Source organism: Ambystoma mexicanum, chromosome 7p (assembly GCF_040938575.1).
Source record: "Ambystoma mexicanum isolate Mex_15411 chromosome 7p, UKY_AmexF1_1, whole genome shotgun sequence".
Lineage (NCBI taxonomy): Eukaryota > Metazoa > Chordata > Amphibia > Caudata > Ambystomatidae > Ambystoma > Ambystoma mexicanum.
The window spans coordinates 11,613,108-11,627,270 of NC_090939.1; the positions used below are offsets into that span (position 1 = coordinate 11,613,108).

At 53.6% G+C, this 14,163-nt stretch overlaps 1 protein-coding gene across 2 annotated transcripts in view; it reads right to left on the reverse strand.

The window, feature by feature from the left end:
• LOC138525616 (cystathionine beta-synthase-like) overlaps nucleotides 1-14,163 on the reverse strand; it is a 215,315-nt gene that overhangs the window by 184,916 nt on the left and 16,236 nt on the right. Inside the window, exon 1 of one of the 2 annotated variants that reach the window (XM_069635663.1) lies at nucleotides 4,376-4,461. The exons of the other annotated variant lie outside the window; for it this stretch is intronic. The gene's annotated coding sequence lies outside the window, so the exon portion shown is untranslated. Of the gene's footprint in view, nucleotides 1-4,375; nucleotides 4,462-14,163 lie in introns of those variants that run through there. 2 annotated transcript variants of the gene reach the window in all.

Consider the following 14,163-nt stretch of genomic DNA (forward strand, 5'->3'; position numbering starts at 1 on the left):
TTGTGTTGCAGGATATTCAGCGGGTCCTGACAAATTAGGCACGAAATTGGAAGGACCTCTCATGAGGCAAAACCCGCCGGTCCAACACAGTCAGAAAGTGTATAAGCGACTCCACAGCATCTTCAGGGAAACATTCTGGAAACAGGCAAAGTACAAGCCAGGCCCAATGCATCCGGGTAATCATGACCTTTAGGCTATAATGATGTCATCAACAAAGTGACCCACCTGCCTGTTCTGAGTGTGCTCTCATGGTAGGAGCCTGGTACACTACATACAAAGTGTGCAGTGCTTGACTATCTGGCTGAAGTCATTGATATGTGTACCGGCATTTTAAAGAACATCGTACATGGATGGATTTGACTGTAATATGTATGTATGTATGTATGTATTCACATGTATGAAGCGCAACGTTCGCCCATGGGCATCCTGGGGCTCGGAGTAGCACTGGGAGGCAAACAACACAGCGAGGATCAGAACAGATAAGTCTTCAGGGCTCTCCTGAAAGCAGGATAGTCCTCAATAGCACAAAGAAGTTATGCAAAGGAATTCCACATTCTCACAGCAACAATAGAGAAGGACCGACCGCCAATCCGCGCGTGTCGTGCGAGAGGCGTAGCAACTGGGCACATGTGAGCGGATCTCAGCAGTCGGCCCGGAGTAGGATGGACGAACCTCTGCTGCAAATACCCTACTCCGGTACCCTAGACTGCCCGGTAAACCAGACATATGCTTATGGACGGGGAGCCAATGCAGATGACGATGGCCACCCTCCGCCTAATTCTAAGGAGCCTGAAGATGCCTAATAGGTGAAGCCGTTTGTCCCAGGTACAGGGCATTACAGATGTACAGAGACGTTACCACTGATGCCCTGAACTGTAGCGGGATGGATGTAGGGAGAACCTTCCTCAAGATTTTCAGCCGAAAGTGGCCTTGTTGCCACACTGGCCAGTCTGTTTATCAGCAGAGAGGGAGGCAGAGATCTTAACCCCAAGATCTTGAAGCCCAGCAACCAGGGCAGGAAAAGGGCCAAACGAAGGGGGCCAGAGAGCAGTAGCAGAAGGGGGGCCTACCGCCAACACCTCAGTTTTACCATTTAGCACACCCCCACAGCCTCCAGACAAGCCCTTGAACGAGAGGCAGTCTCCACCGATGCGAGATCCAAATGCACAATGATTTGCATATCATCGGCCTAGGAACAGCAAAGCAAGCCATTGGTGGAGAGGCGTTTGGCCAGGGACTGAAGGTACACATTGAACAAAATGGGCGAGATGGCAGACCCCTGGGGAACCCCACAAGCGAGACAAACAGGAGTGGACCGAAAAGGAGGAAGAGAGACTGGGTGTGGGTAGACAGAAGCCGTACCGGCCACACCTGCTTGAGCAAGGCGCTCCAGCAGGACAAGATGGTTGACAGTATCAAAGGCGGTGGAGAGGTCTAGTTAAAGAAGAGCTCCCACGCCGTCCTTGTCCTGGGGTCGCAAGAGATCACCCACTACAGCAACAAGCACTGCCTCAGTCCTGCGGCCAGCACGGGCACCAGACTGAGAACCAGCAAACAAGGAAGAGCTTTCCAGAAATAGGCTGACCACCAGGGGTCAAGACGTTTAGCCAAAAGCGGAAGACGGGAAATGGGGCGGAAATTAGCCAAGCCAGAAGGGTGCAAAGCGGGTCTTTTCAGGAGAGGAATGACCAATGCGTGTTTAAGACTAGCCGGAACGGAGCCCGGGGTAAAAGAATAGTGAACCGTTTGGGTGATAAGCGGAGCAATTGGGGGATAACACCCCTCAGCACATGGCAGGGAATGGGTTCACTAGGAGAGGAGGGGCAGGCCTGAGCTTGGCCGCAGCTGGCATAACGTCTTGCACCGAGAAACCCGGAAAAGAAGAGCCCGGGTCCCCGACTCCCGGGTCTGCCAGTGGGGAAGGTCAGCTCCACCTGCACAGCAGGAGGGCGGGCGTGCTTAGAGATAGGCGCGATAGCATCCACACAAGGAACGTGCTCGGGAACAGAGGAAGAGTGGGGAAAGGGGCGACCTTGGCTTCAGGGACAGTCCAGGCCGGGCGCAGCAGCATCTCCTCCTGAGGGGCACAGGTGGGTCGCCACTTATGCCACGTGCCCTCACACAGTCTCCGGTGAGGGTTAGAGCAGGGCCTCATTGTGTGCAGGAGCACTGAGCTAGTCCCTGCTGTAGATGGGAGTGTCGGGGGCCCCTTGGCCCTCGCTTTGTTGTGCTACACCCGCCACTGCCCACACTTCCCTCCCTCTCTGCTCCCCGTCCAGCGCTTTGAAGCAGCCTGACAGCCATGTAAGCAGCCAGCATTACATTACCCAGAGGATGCCAGGAGGCCAGAGCTGCCAGGGGTATGGTCTGGTTTGCCTCTTCCCATGGCATTGCTCCAAGCAGCTCTAAACCGGGGACTCCGGGTCCACCCCAATACCATGCAGGACACCCCTGGATCGACCTTCTCCCTACGCTCTGAGATCGTCACCTCGAGCCTCCTGGAGACCTGCTCGACCTATCAACACCCACGTGACAGACAACTGCACCTTAAAGTATTATTCACACTAGAGGTCAAACACCTACAGTGATTGCCAGTGATTTCTGTAACACAACACTATATGGAAGGGAACCCCCAAAAACAAAGAGTTCCTACTCGTAAGCCCAGGAAGCCCAGCCCAACATCGTCATGCATGCCAGATGATGCTGCCAGAAGCCCAGCCCAACTCATGATGCATGCCAGATGATGCTGCCAGAAGCCCAGCCCAACTCATAATGCATGCCAGATGATGCTGCCAGAAGCCCAGCCCCATAATGCATGCCAGATGGTGGTGCTAGAAGCCCAGCCCCATAATGTATGCTAGATGATGCTGCCAGAAGCCCAGCCCAACTCATAATGCATGCCAGATGATGCTGCCAGAAGCCCAGCCCAACTCGTAATGCATGCCAGATGATGCTGCCAGAAGCCCAGCCCAACTCGTAATGCATGCCAGATGATGCTGCCAGAAGCCCAGCCCAACTCATGATGCATGCCAGATGATGCTGCCAGAAGCCCAACCCAACTCATAATGCATGCCAGATGATGCTGCCAGAAGCCCAGCCCAACTCATAATGCATGCCAGATGATGCTGCTAGAAGCCCAGCCCCATAATGCATGCCAGATGGTGGTGCTAGAAGCCCAGCCCCATAATGTATGCCAGATGATGCTGCCAGAAGCCAAGCCCAACTCATAATGCATGCCAGATGATGCTGCCAGAAGCCCAACCCAACTCATAATGCATGCCAGATGATGCTGCCAGAAGCCAAGCCCAACTCATAATGCATGCCAGATGATGCTGCTAGAAGACCAGCCCCATAATGCATGCCAGGTGATGCTGCTAGAAGCCCAGCCCCATAATGCATGCCAGATGGTGGTGCTAGAAGCCCAGCCCCATAATGTATGCCAGATGATGCTGCCAGAAGCCCAGCCCAACTCATAATGCATGCCAGACGATGCTGCTAGAAGCCCAGCCCCATAATGCATGCCAGATGGCGGTGCTAGAAGCCCAGCCCCATAATGTATGCCAGACAATGCTGCCAGAAGCCCAGCCCAACTCATCATGTCTGCCAGATGATGCTGCTAGAAGCCCTCCCAACTCATAATGCATGCCAGATGACACTGCTAGAAGCAAAGGATATGGGCGGCACCATGGTCAGGATGTAAAGTTGCTTCTCTCCTGTCAGGAGGCCAAACTCCGAAACTACAAACATTGGCCCATTTCCAGACCCACCTTTTCCACAAAATACATACATGCACAAAAGCCACCGCCGCCTGGTGGCATCGAAATTCATTCTCGCCACAAAGGCCACAAGTGCTTCTTCAAAAGTAGAGCAGACTGCAGCCGTACGCCTGTTCTCAGGCACACTTACCCTGAGCAGGGGTACACTTTTCATCTTGCAAGCTACTGGCCAGGGCTGGGAGGATAGCTCAGGGGCAAAACGTTTGTCTTGGAAGCAAAACAACGAAGAGCAACACAGGTTTCAAATCCTGGTCGTGCAGCTTAGAGACTTGTCTCCAGTATTATTCTTGTAGTAAAAGATTCTTTCGTTAATTAGCCCCCTTAATTCTCCCCTTGCACCTGGCACAACCTTTCTTACTTGACAAGCGCCATGTATTTCTAGCCAATGCCTAAATTATGAGACCTGCCCTAAACTTAGCACCCTGATCTGGAGGTTCCCAAAATGGCTCCCTGTTGGCATGACCATCTTCAAGACAATCCGCCTGACTTATCTGGACCTCACCACAACCTTCTAGTCGCCTGGCCAAGGCTTCCTGAGCAGCTGGCGCACCCTGCACCTGGGAACATCAACATTCAGAAAGAAACAAAATGGCAGCCACCTGAGCAGTCCTTCTCCGTAGGATGCCGCGCCGTTGCGCCGTCGCGCCGCGGCTCTCACAAGAAGTGGCCTCTCCAGGAAAGATCCCAAGAGTCGTCTTCTTAGGAAGTGCAACAGTAGCTAAGAGTGCATGGCCCCGCCCTCCAGCCTAACTCCACAGCCATACGTGTAATTATTAACCCTGAGACGACACAATTCCTGGTGCATAAATGCCTATGGCCTATTCCCCGATTCCATAAAGATGCCACAGGGCTGTAAAGCACTCTGCTTACATGAGATGCCAACCCATTTACAGCCTCGCGACGCCTGAAATAACCTGCTCTGCGTGCAGCAACATTGCCACTCTTGGCACTTTCTTGTAGGCGTGGAAACCCATTCCTCAGGGTGATGCCCATGGAAACCCATGCCCCGGGGTGATGCCCATGGAAACCCATGCCTCGGGGTGATGCCCATGGAAACCCATGCCCCGGGGTGATGCCCCATGCCCCGGGGTGATGCCCATGGAAACCCATGCCTCGGGGTGATGCCCATGGAAACCCATGCCCCGGGGTGATGCCCATTGAAACCCATGCCTCGGGGTGATGCCCATGGAAACCCATGCCTCGGGGTGATGCCCATGGAAACCCATGCCCCGGGGTGATGCCCCATGCCCCGGGGTGATGCCCATGGAAACCCATGCCTCGGGGTGATGCCCATGGAAACCCATGCCCCGGGGTGATGCCCATGGAAACCCATGCCTCGGGGTGATGCCCATGGAAACCCATTCCTCAGGGTGATGCCCATGGAAACCCATGCCTCGGGGTGATGCCCATGGAAACCCATGCCTCGGGGTGATGCCCATGGAAACCCATGCCCCGGGGTGATGCCCATGGAAACCCATGCCTCGGGGTGATGCCCATGGAAACCCATTCCTCAGGGTGATGCCCATGGAAACCCATGCCCTGGGGTGATGCCCATGGAAACCCATGCCTCGGGGTGATGCCCATGGAAACCCATGCCCCGGGGTGATGCCCATGGAAACCCATGCCTCGGGGTGATGCCCATGGAAACCCATGCCCCGGGGTGATGCCCCATGCCCCGGGGTGATGCCCATGGAAACCCATGGCCCGGGGTGATGCCCATGGAAACCCATGCCCCAGGGTGATGGATTCCGATTTGTTTAGTTGGCCACAGGGATATGTGTGGGGCCTTTCCAATGTGAGATGAGCAAGCAGGGTTTATCCAGTGACAACTCGCAATCCTTCAGATTTGGGTCTTATTCGGGCCTTTGGACGGTAGTATGCTGGTGCTGTCACACTGGAAGTACACATGGATTGTGCACATTGGGAATGTACTAGGATTCTGCAAACTGGGAGCATACAAGTATTGTCAACGTGGGAGTGCACTGGGATTGTGCAGACTGGAACTATACTTGCAATCGGGGTCTGTGATGGGATTGTCCAAGTGGGGGTGCACTGGGATTGTGCAGACTGGAACTATACTTGCAATCGGGGTCTGTGATGGGATTGTCCAAGTGGGGGTGCACTGGGATTGTGCAGACTGGAACTATACTTGCAATCGGGGTCTGTGATGGGATTGTCCAAGTGGGGGTGCACTGGGATTGTGCAGACTGGAACTATACTTGCAATCGGGGTCTGTGATGGGATTGTCCAAGTGGGGGTGCACTGGGATTGTGCAGACTGGAACTATACTTGCAATCGGGGTCTGTGATGGGATTGTCCAAGTGGGGGTGCACTGGGATTGTGCAGACTGGAACTATACTTGCAATCGGGGTCTGTGATGGGATTGTCCAAGTGGGGGTGCACTGGGATTGTGCAGACTGGAACTATACTTGCAATCGGGGTCTGTGATGGGATTGTCCAAGTGGGGGTGCACTGGGATTGTGCAGACTGGAACTATACTTGCAATCGGGGTCTGTGATGGCATTGTCCAAGTGGGGGTGCACTGGGATTGTGCAGACTGGAACTATACTTGCAATCGGGGTCTGTGATGGGATTGTCCAAGTGGGGGTGCACTGGGATTGTGCAGACTGGAACTATACTTGCAATCGGGGTCTGTGATGGGATTGTCCAAGTGGGGGTGCACTGGGATTGTGCAGACTGGAACTATACTTGCAATCGGGGTCTGTGATGGGATTGTCCAAGTGGGGGTGCACTGGGATTGTGCAGACTGGAACTATACTTGCAATCGGGGTCTGTGATGGGATTGTCCAAGTGGGGGTGCACTGGGATTGTGCAGACTGGAACTATACTTGCAATCGGGGTCTGTGATGGGATTGTCCAAGTGGGGGTGCATTGGGATTGTGCAGACTGGAACTATACTTGCAATCGGGGTCTGTGATGGGATTGTCCAAGTGGGGGTGCACTGGGATTGTGCAGACTGGAACTATACTTGCAATCGGGGTCTGTGATGGCATTGTCCAAGTGGGGGTGCACTGGGATTGTGCAGACTGGAACTATACTTGCAATCGGGGTCTGTGATGGGATTGTCCAAGTGGGGGTGCACTGGGATTGTGCAGACTGGAACTATACTTGCAATCGGGGTCTGTGATGGGATTGTCCAAGTGGGGGTGCACTGGGATTGTGCAGACTGGAACTATACTTGCAATCGGGGTCTGTGATGGGATTGTCCAAGTGGGGGTGCACTGGGATTGTGCAGACTGGAACTATACTTGCAATCGGGGTCTGTGATGGGATTGTCCAAGTGGGGGTGCACTGGGATTGTGCAGACTGGAACTATACTTGCAATCGGGGTCTGTGATGGGATTGTCCAAGTGGGGGTGCACTGGGATTGTGCAGACTGGAACTATACTTGCAATCGGGGTCTGTGATGGGATTGTCCAAGTGGGGGTGCACTGGGATTGTGCAGACTGGAACTATACTTGCAATCGGGGTCTGTGATGGGATTGTCCAAGTGGGGGTGCACTGGGATTGTGCAGACTGGAACTATACTTGCAATCGGGGTCTGTGATGGCATTGTCCAAGTGGGGGTGCACTGGGATTGTGCAGACTGGAACTATACTTGCAATCGGGGTCTGTGATGGCATTGTCCAAGTGGGGGTGCACTGGGATTGTGCAGACTGGAACTATACTTGCAATCGGGGTCTGTGATGGGATTGTCCAAGTGGGGGTGCACTGGGATTGTGCAGACTGGAACTATACTTGCAATCGGGGTCTGTGATGGGATTGTCCAAGTGGGGGTGCACTGGGATTGTGCAGACTGGAACTATACTTGCAATCGGGGTCTGTGATGGGATTGTCCAAGTGGGGGTGCACTGGGATTGTGCAGACTGGAACTATACTTGCAATCGGGGTCTGTGATGGGATTGTCCAAGTGGGGGTGCACTGGGATTGTGCAGACTGGAACTATACTTGCAATCGGGGTCTGTGATGGGATTGTCCAAGTGGGGGTGCACTGGGATTGTGCAGACTGGAACTATACTTGCAATCGGGGTCTGTGATGGGATTGTCCAAGTGGGGGTGCACTGGGATTGTGCAGACTGGAACTATACTTGCAATCGGGGTCTGTGATGGCATTGTCCAAGTGGGGGTGCACTGGGATTGTGCAGACTGGAATTATACTTGCAATCGGGGTCTGTGATGGGATTGTCCAAGTGGGGGTGCACTGGGATTGTGCAGACTGGAACTATACTTGCAATCGGGGTCTGTGATGGCATTGTCCAAGTGGGGGTGCACTGGGATTGTGCAGACTGGAATTATACTTGCAATCGGGGTCTGTGATGGGATTGTCCAAGTGGGGGTGCACTGGGATTGTGCAGACTGGAACTATACTTGCAATCGGGGTCTGTGATGGCATTGTCCAAGTGGGGGTGCACTGGGATTGTGCAGACTGGAACTATACTTGCAATCGGGGTCTGTGATGGCATTGTCCAAGTGGGGGTGCACTGGGATTGTGCAGACTGGAACTATACTTGCAATCGGGGTCTGTGATGGGATTGTCCAAGTGGGGGTGCACTGGGATTGTGCAGACTGGAACTATACTTGCAATCGGGGTCTGTGATGGGATTGTCCAAGTGGGGGTGCACTGGGATTGTGCAGACTGGAACTATACTTGCAATCGGGGTCTGTGATGGCATTGTCCAAGTGGGGGTGCACTGGGATTGTGCAGACTGGAATTATACTTGCAATCGGGGTCTGTGATGGGATTGTCCAAGTGGGGGTGCACTGGGATTGTGCAGACTGGAACTATACTTGCAATCGGGGTCTGTGATGGCATTGTCCAAGTGGGGGTGCACTGGGATTGTGCAGACTGGAATTATACTTGCAATCGGGGTCTGTGATGGGATTGTCCAAGTGGGGGTGCACTGGGATTGTGCAGACTGGAACTATTCTTTTGCAATCGGGGACTATATTTTATTTATTTATTTATTGGGCATTTGTAAGTGTTTCCAAGTGCCAAAAGACAATGGTGGGGGGAGGGGAGGGTGGGACAGGGGAGAACAAAAACAGTAAAATCAGTAAAAAACCGTCCTACTAGGCCTTGTGACAATCGGACAGTGCAAGTGCTGTGAAAGTAAGCGGAGGGGGCAGAGGGAGGAGTGGGTGGGCTGGGGCGACAGGTGACGGGGAAGCACAGGAAAGCAGGGGCCCCAGGGGCTGGGCACGTGCTGAGGGGAGTCCAGAAGGGAAAGTGCCAGTCCAAGGGTCAGCTAGAGGAAGGAAGGGGGTGGACCCGATTCAGGCTAGTCAGGGAAGGGTGCCAGGGGGCAAGTGCTGGTGAAGGGGTGCTGGAGTAGACTGTAGGAGGAGGGCCTGGCCCCTTTAAGGCACATATGGGAGCAGGCACCTGTCGCAGAGGCAGGGGGACATTAGCAAGGGAGGGGAAGTGAGAAGGAGGAGAACATTAAATTCCTGAGAATTTTACGGAACGATGTGGCTCAAGTCTGAGAGGGGCAGGGAGGCTGCTCCAGAGGGAGGCTCCCACCAAAGAAAGAGATCTGCCCCCACTCTTTGCGTGGAGAAACTTCTGATCTGCAGAGAGTATAAGCTAGAAGACTGAAGTGCTCCTGCAGGGAGGTATTTAGGGAGAGAGAGTTGAATGTAGCGGGGATCCAGGTCCCAGAAAGCCTTGTGAATGATGCAGAGGGTCTTGAATTTGATCCTTGCAGCAACCGGGAACTAGTGGAGAAGTTTTAGGGCTGGAGAGATGCAGTACCTGGGCTTGAGGCCAAGGATTAGTGTTGCTGTCCTATTCTGGATTAGATGAAGAGGGCGAAGGGAGGAAAGAAGCAGTTTGAGAGTTTGAGGAAGAGGCTGTTGCAGTAGTACAGCCTAGAGAGGACCAGAGCTCTGGAGACTTTGAGTTTCTGGGGGAAGGTGAGGAAAGGGACAATGCCTGCGGGGAGATGGAACATAAAGTTGGACATCTTGGTAAGGTCCGAGATGTAAGGAGAGAGAGGAGTCGAAGATGACCCCAAGGTTTTTCTGCATCACAAGAAGTTGAGGGGATGGGGCCCAAGCAGGGCGGGCAGAGAGTAGGAGGGAAACAGGGAGCTGGCATCCCGATGAGAAAGATATTGGGATTGTCAAAGTCTGGCATTGGGCAGCCTGGAACTATTTCTTTGCAATCGGGGACTATATTGGGAGTGTGAAAGTGTACACGAGAAGTTTATTGGAACTGTGACATTATGAGTATAATGGGATGAAGAACACAATGGGCAAACAGCTGATTGTAACATTTGAACCATACAGGCCGAGTGCAAACTGGGACGATACTGGGCGCCAAACTGGGGTTAAATTGATGTTTCAAAACCTATGCATATGCTGGGATAATCAAGTTGGCTGTATTGGCATGTGCTGGGAGTTTACAAAATGGGAACATACTGGAATTATCGGACAGTAAACTGGTGATACACTGAACTTGTGCAAAGTGGGTTGTGAAAGTGTGATTGTATTTAACATGTCAAACTGGGAATACACAAGGATTGATCAAAGTGGGAATATAACTGGTCTTATATAGTGTGACATCTGCCATGTTGGTGGCCTCTTGACACATGGTTCTAGAACAAAGGGCAGGTGGGAGGGGAAGGTGTGTGCAGTGGCAGAGAGAGGTTTTGATGCTGGGGGGTCGAAGTGCTCCTCAGGGGGCATTGTGCCGGTCGGGTCATAGAGGGGTGGGGGTTTCTCACGTAGAATTGCCAGCATGCCGGCTCATTTTGATCTCAATCGCCTACCATGCACACACGTAGCGTAAAAAGCACCGCCTACTGGAGGATGGACAAGAGTTGTTGAACCATGCTGGTAACCTTTTCCTTAATTATCTGGCAGAACAGGTTATCATGTCAAATGAAATCACAAACATTTCCCACACATGTAGGGTCAAAGGGCCTGACCTTTGTGAGGCAGTGACCTCCTGACCTCACAATCGAGGGAGCCAGATTCTCGCTGTAACTGGGGGACCCGCGCCTTCGTTGGTCGACGTCCTCGATGACGCGGTCTTGTCAGTTGCCATTACATGATATCTCCTGTCAACGTAGGCTTGATGTAACTTAATTATGCAAGGGATTTTCTGGCAAAGGCGGGCCTCTATATATAATGCCATGCCGTTGACTATTATTGAGGTCAGGTAAACTGCAAGGTTACACCAAAGAGGCGCCAATAATCTGAATGGGGGCAAAGTTCAAAGTGTGTGAGACGCCAGACCGCTCAAGTTCTATATATGGCAGTTCATTGGTCGAAGACGCCTTAAGACCTTCCTCTCTGTCACCTCCACTGAGCGAAATGGCGCCCATCCGTCAATCCCGTGGCTTTCTTCTACACATCCTTGACTACACCAGGACTCACCCCTGGCTCTTTCTAGGTTCATGGCTTCATGACACTAGGGCTCACCCCCGGCTCTTTCTGGGCTCCTGGCTTCAGGACAGCAGGGCTCACCCCCGGCTCTTTCTAGGTTCATGGCTTCAGGACACTAGGGCTCACCCCCGGCTCTTTCTGGGCTCCTGGCTTCAGGACAGCAGGGCTCACCCCGGCTCTTTCTAGGTTCATGGCTTCAGGACAGCAGGACTCACCCCGGCTCTTTCTAGGTTCATGGCGTCAGGGCACCAGGACTCACCCCGGCTCTTTCTAGGTTCATGGCTTCAGGACAGCAGGACTCACCCCCGGCTCTTTCTAGGTTCATGGCTTCAGGACACCAGGGCTCACCCCCGGCTCTTTCTGAGCTCATGGCTTCAGGACACCAGGGCTCACCCCCGGCTCTTTCTGAGCTCATGGCTTCAGGACAGCAGGACTCACCCCCGGCACTTTATAGGTTCATGGCTTCAGGACAGCAGGGCTCACCCTGGCTCTTTCTGAGCTCATGGCTGCAGGACACCAGGGCTCACCCCCGGCTCTTTCTGAGCTCATGGCTTCAGGACAGCAGGACTCACCCCTGGCTCTTTCTAGGTTCATGGCTTCAGGACACCACGGCTCACTCACGGCTCTTTCTGAGCTAATGGCTTCAGGACAGCAAGACTCACCCCTGGCTCTTTTTAGGTTCATGGCTTCAGGACACCACGGCTCACCCCCGGCTCTTTCTGAGCTCATGGCTTCAGGATAGCAGTACTCACCCCTGACTCTTTCTAGGTTCATGGCTTCAGGACACCGGGACTCACCCCCGGCTCTTTCTGGGCTCATGGATTCAGGACAGCAGGACTCACCCTGGCTCTTTCTAGGTTCATGGCTTCAGGACACCTGGACTCACCCCTGCTCTTTCTGGGTTCATGGCTTCAGGACACCAGGACTCACCCCGGCTCTTTCTGAGCTCATGGCTTCAGGACAGCAGGACTCACCCCTGGCTCTTTCTAGGTTCATGGCTTCAGGACACCATGGCTCACTCACGGCTCTTTCTAGGTTCATGGCTTCAGGACACCAGGGCTCACCCCCGGCTCTTTCTGAGCTCATGGCTTCAGGACAGCAGGACTCACCCCCGTCACTTTATAGGTTCATGGCTTCAGGACAGCAGGACTCACCCTCTGTTTGGCTCGTGACCGGGTCGGGACAGGAGCCTTCGTTTTCCGCCTTGGTGCGGACGCCGGCTTGTGCCTGCCAGTGATTCAGGGTAGGAGATAAGCTGTGGTGCAGCCAATCAGGCAAGAGCTTGGGTGAGGGAGCAGCGAGCTCTAGAGGTCGGCCATTTTAGAATGGTCTGACCACCTCAATACAATGGGACATGTGGTGAGTAGATGTAGGCACGGCAAGGTGGTATGTGAGCCGGGGACTATTGAAGCACGATTTTTAGATTGAAAGGGCTCACATAGCATTCAAAAGTCATATGTTAGGTCTGTTTGGATGATAGGAGGAGGTAGAGAAAGGACGGCACTGGCACAAACAGGGGTAAACAGGGGCCTTATGAGGGCCTTAGCTGGGCCGCCGGCGGCGGATGTTTGCTGCTTCAAATAGTGCTAGTTACCTAGCAACGAGGCAGCGGCCTAGCTTTGGTGCCGCGCTGCGCCTGGCATCAAGGGGTCAGGCAATGCAGGTCAGGCGCGGCTTTCCGTGCTTGATTTCAAGGGAATACTGCAAATCAGGGGCAGCTGCAGCCTATCCAGTATGGTGCAGCCTTTCCCAGTACGGTGCTCTTCACAGCACTGTTGGGCCTCAAGGATTTTTTGTCGCTGCACGAGGGGCAGGCAGGGCCACGCGTGAGACCACGTGTGGGGCGATCGTCGTCGGTGTGGCTGCTGAGGGGACTGAGAAGGCTCCAGGATTAAACAGGGGCCTTATGAGGGCCTTAGTAGATTTAGAAAGAGGATGTTGCCTTAGTCCAGCCTAGAGAGAACCAGGGTCTGGAAACCGTGAGCTTCTGGGAGAAAGTGAGAAAGGGAAGAGTCCCTTTGAGGAGGAGCAGCTGGTAGTGGGACTTCCTGGCGACGTCCAAGATGTGAGGCAAGAAAGAACGAGTGGAATCGAAGATGACACCAAGGTTTTTTGCCTCGCAGGAAGGCGAAGGAAGGGGGCCCAAGGCGGTCGACCGGAGCGAGAGAGGGAAAGCAGGCACAGTGGTCCCAATGCAAAGGATCGCCATCTTACTGGCATTAAGGCAGAGATGGTTGGAGGCGCACAGATCCTGAATCGCGGATAGACAAGAATGAGCAGGAGAGGAGGCTGAGGGGAGTGTGAAGGAAAGCTGAGTGTTATCCGCATAACACTGAGGGTTAGGGAAGGTAGAGATCAAGTGGGCCAAAGGGGTCAAGTAGAAGTTGAAGAAACAGGGTGAGAGGCTAGAGTCCTGGGGAATGCCACAGGTAGAGAACGAGGTGGCAGAGAGAAAGGGACCAAGTTGGACCTCGGAGGGGCGGTCCAAGAGGAAGGAGGTCAGCCACTCCAGAGCCTGATCCTTGATGCCCAGGTTCTCATGTAATCGATTGATTAGGATGGCATGGTTTACTGTGTCGAAAGCAGAGGAAAGATCAAGGAGGATGAGGACAGAAGGAAGGCTGGAATCAAGGTTAGAAAGCAGATCTTCACAGGTGTTCTGGAGAGCAGTTTCCGTGCCTCTGGAAGCTCTGAAGCCAGACTGATGGTCGTGGTGACAACCAACAGATTCAGTGTGGAGAATTAACTGGGAGATGGCCAGCTTTTCCAAGAGTTTGCCCAGGAAAGGGGTGATGGAGATTGGGCGATAGTTTGCCGTGTAGGTAGTATCGGCAGATGGCTTCTTGAGGAGTGGGTGGACACAGGAGTGCTTAAAGGGAGAGGGGAACGTTCCAGTGGCGAACGAGTGATTACAGAAATCGCCCAAGGATGGGTCGAGGGTGTCAATATGGTCCTTGATGGTTCTGGAGGAGCAGAC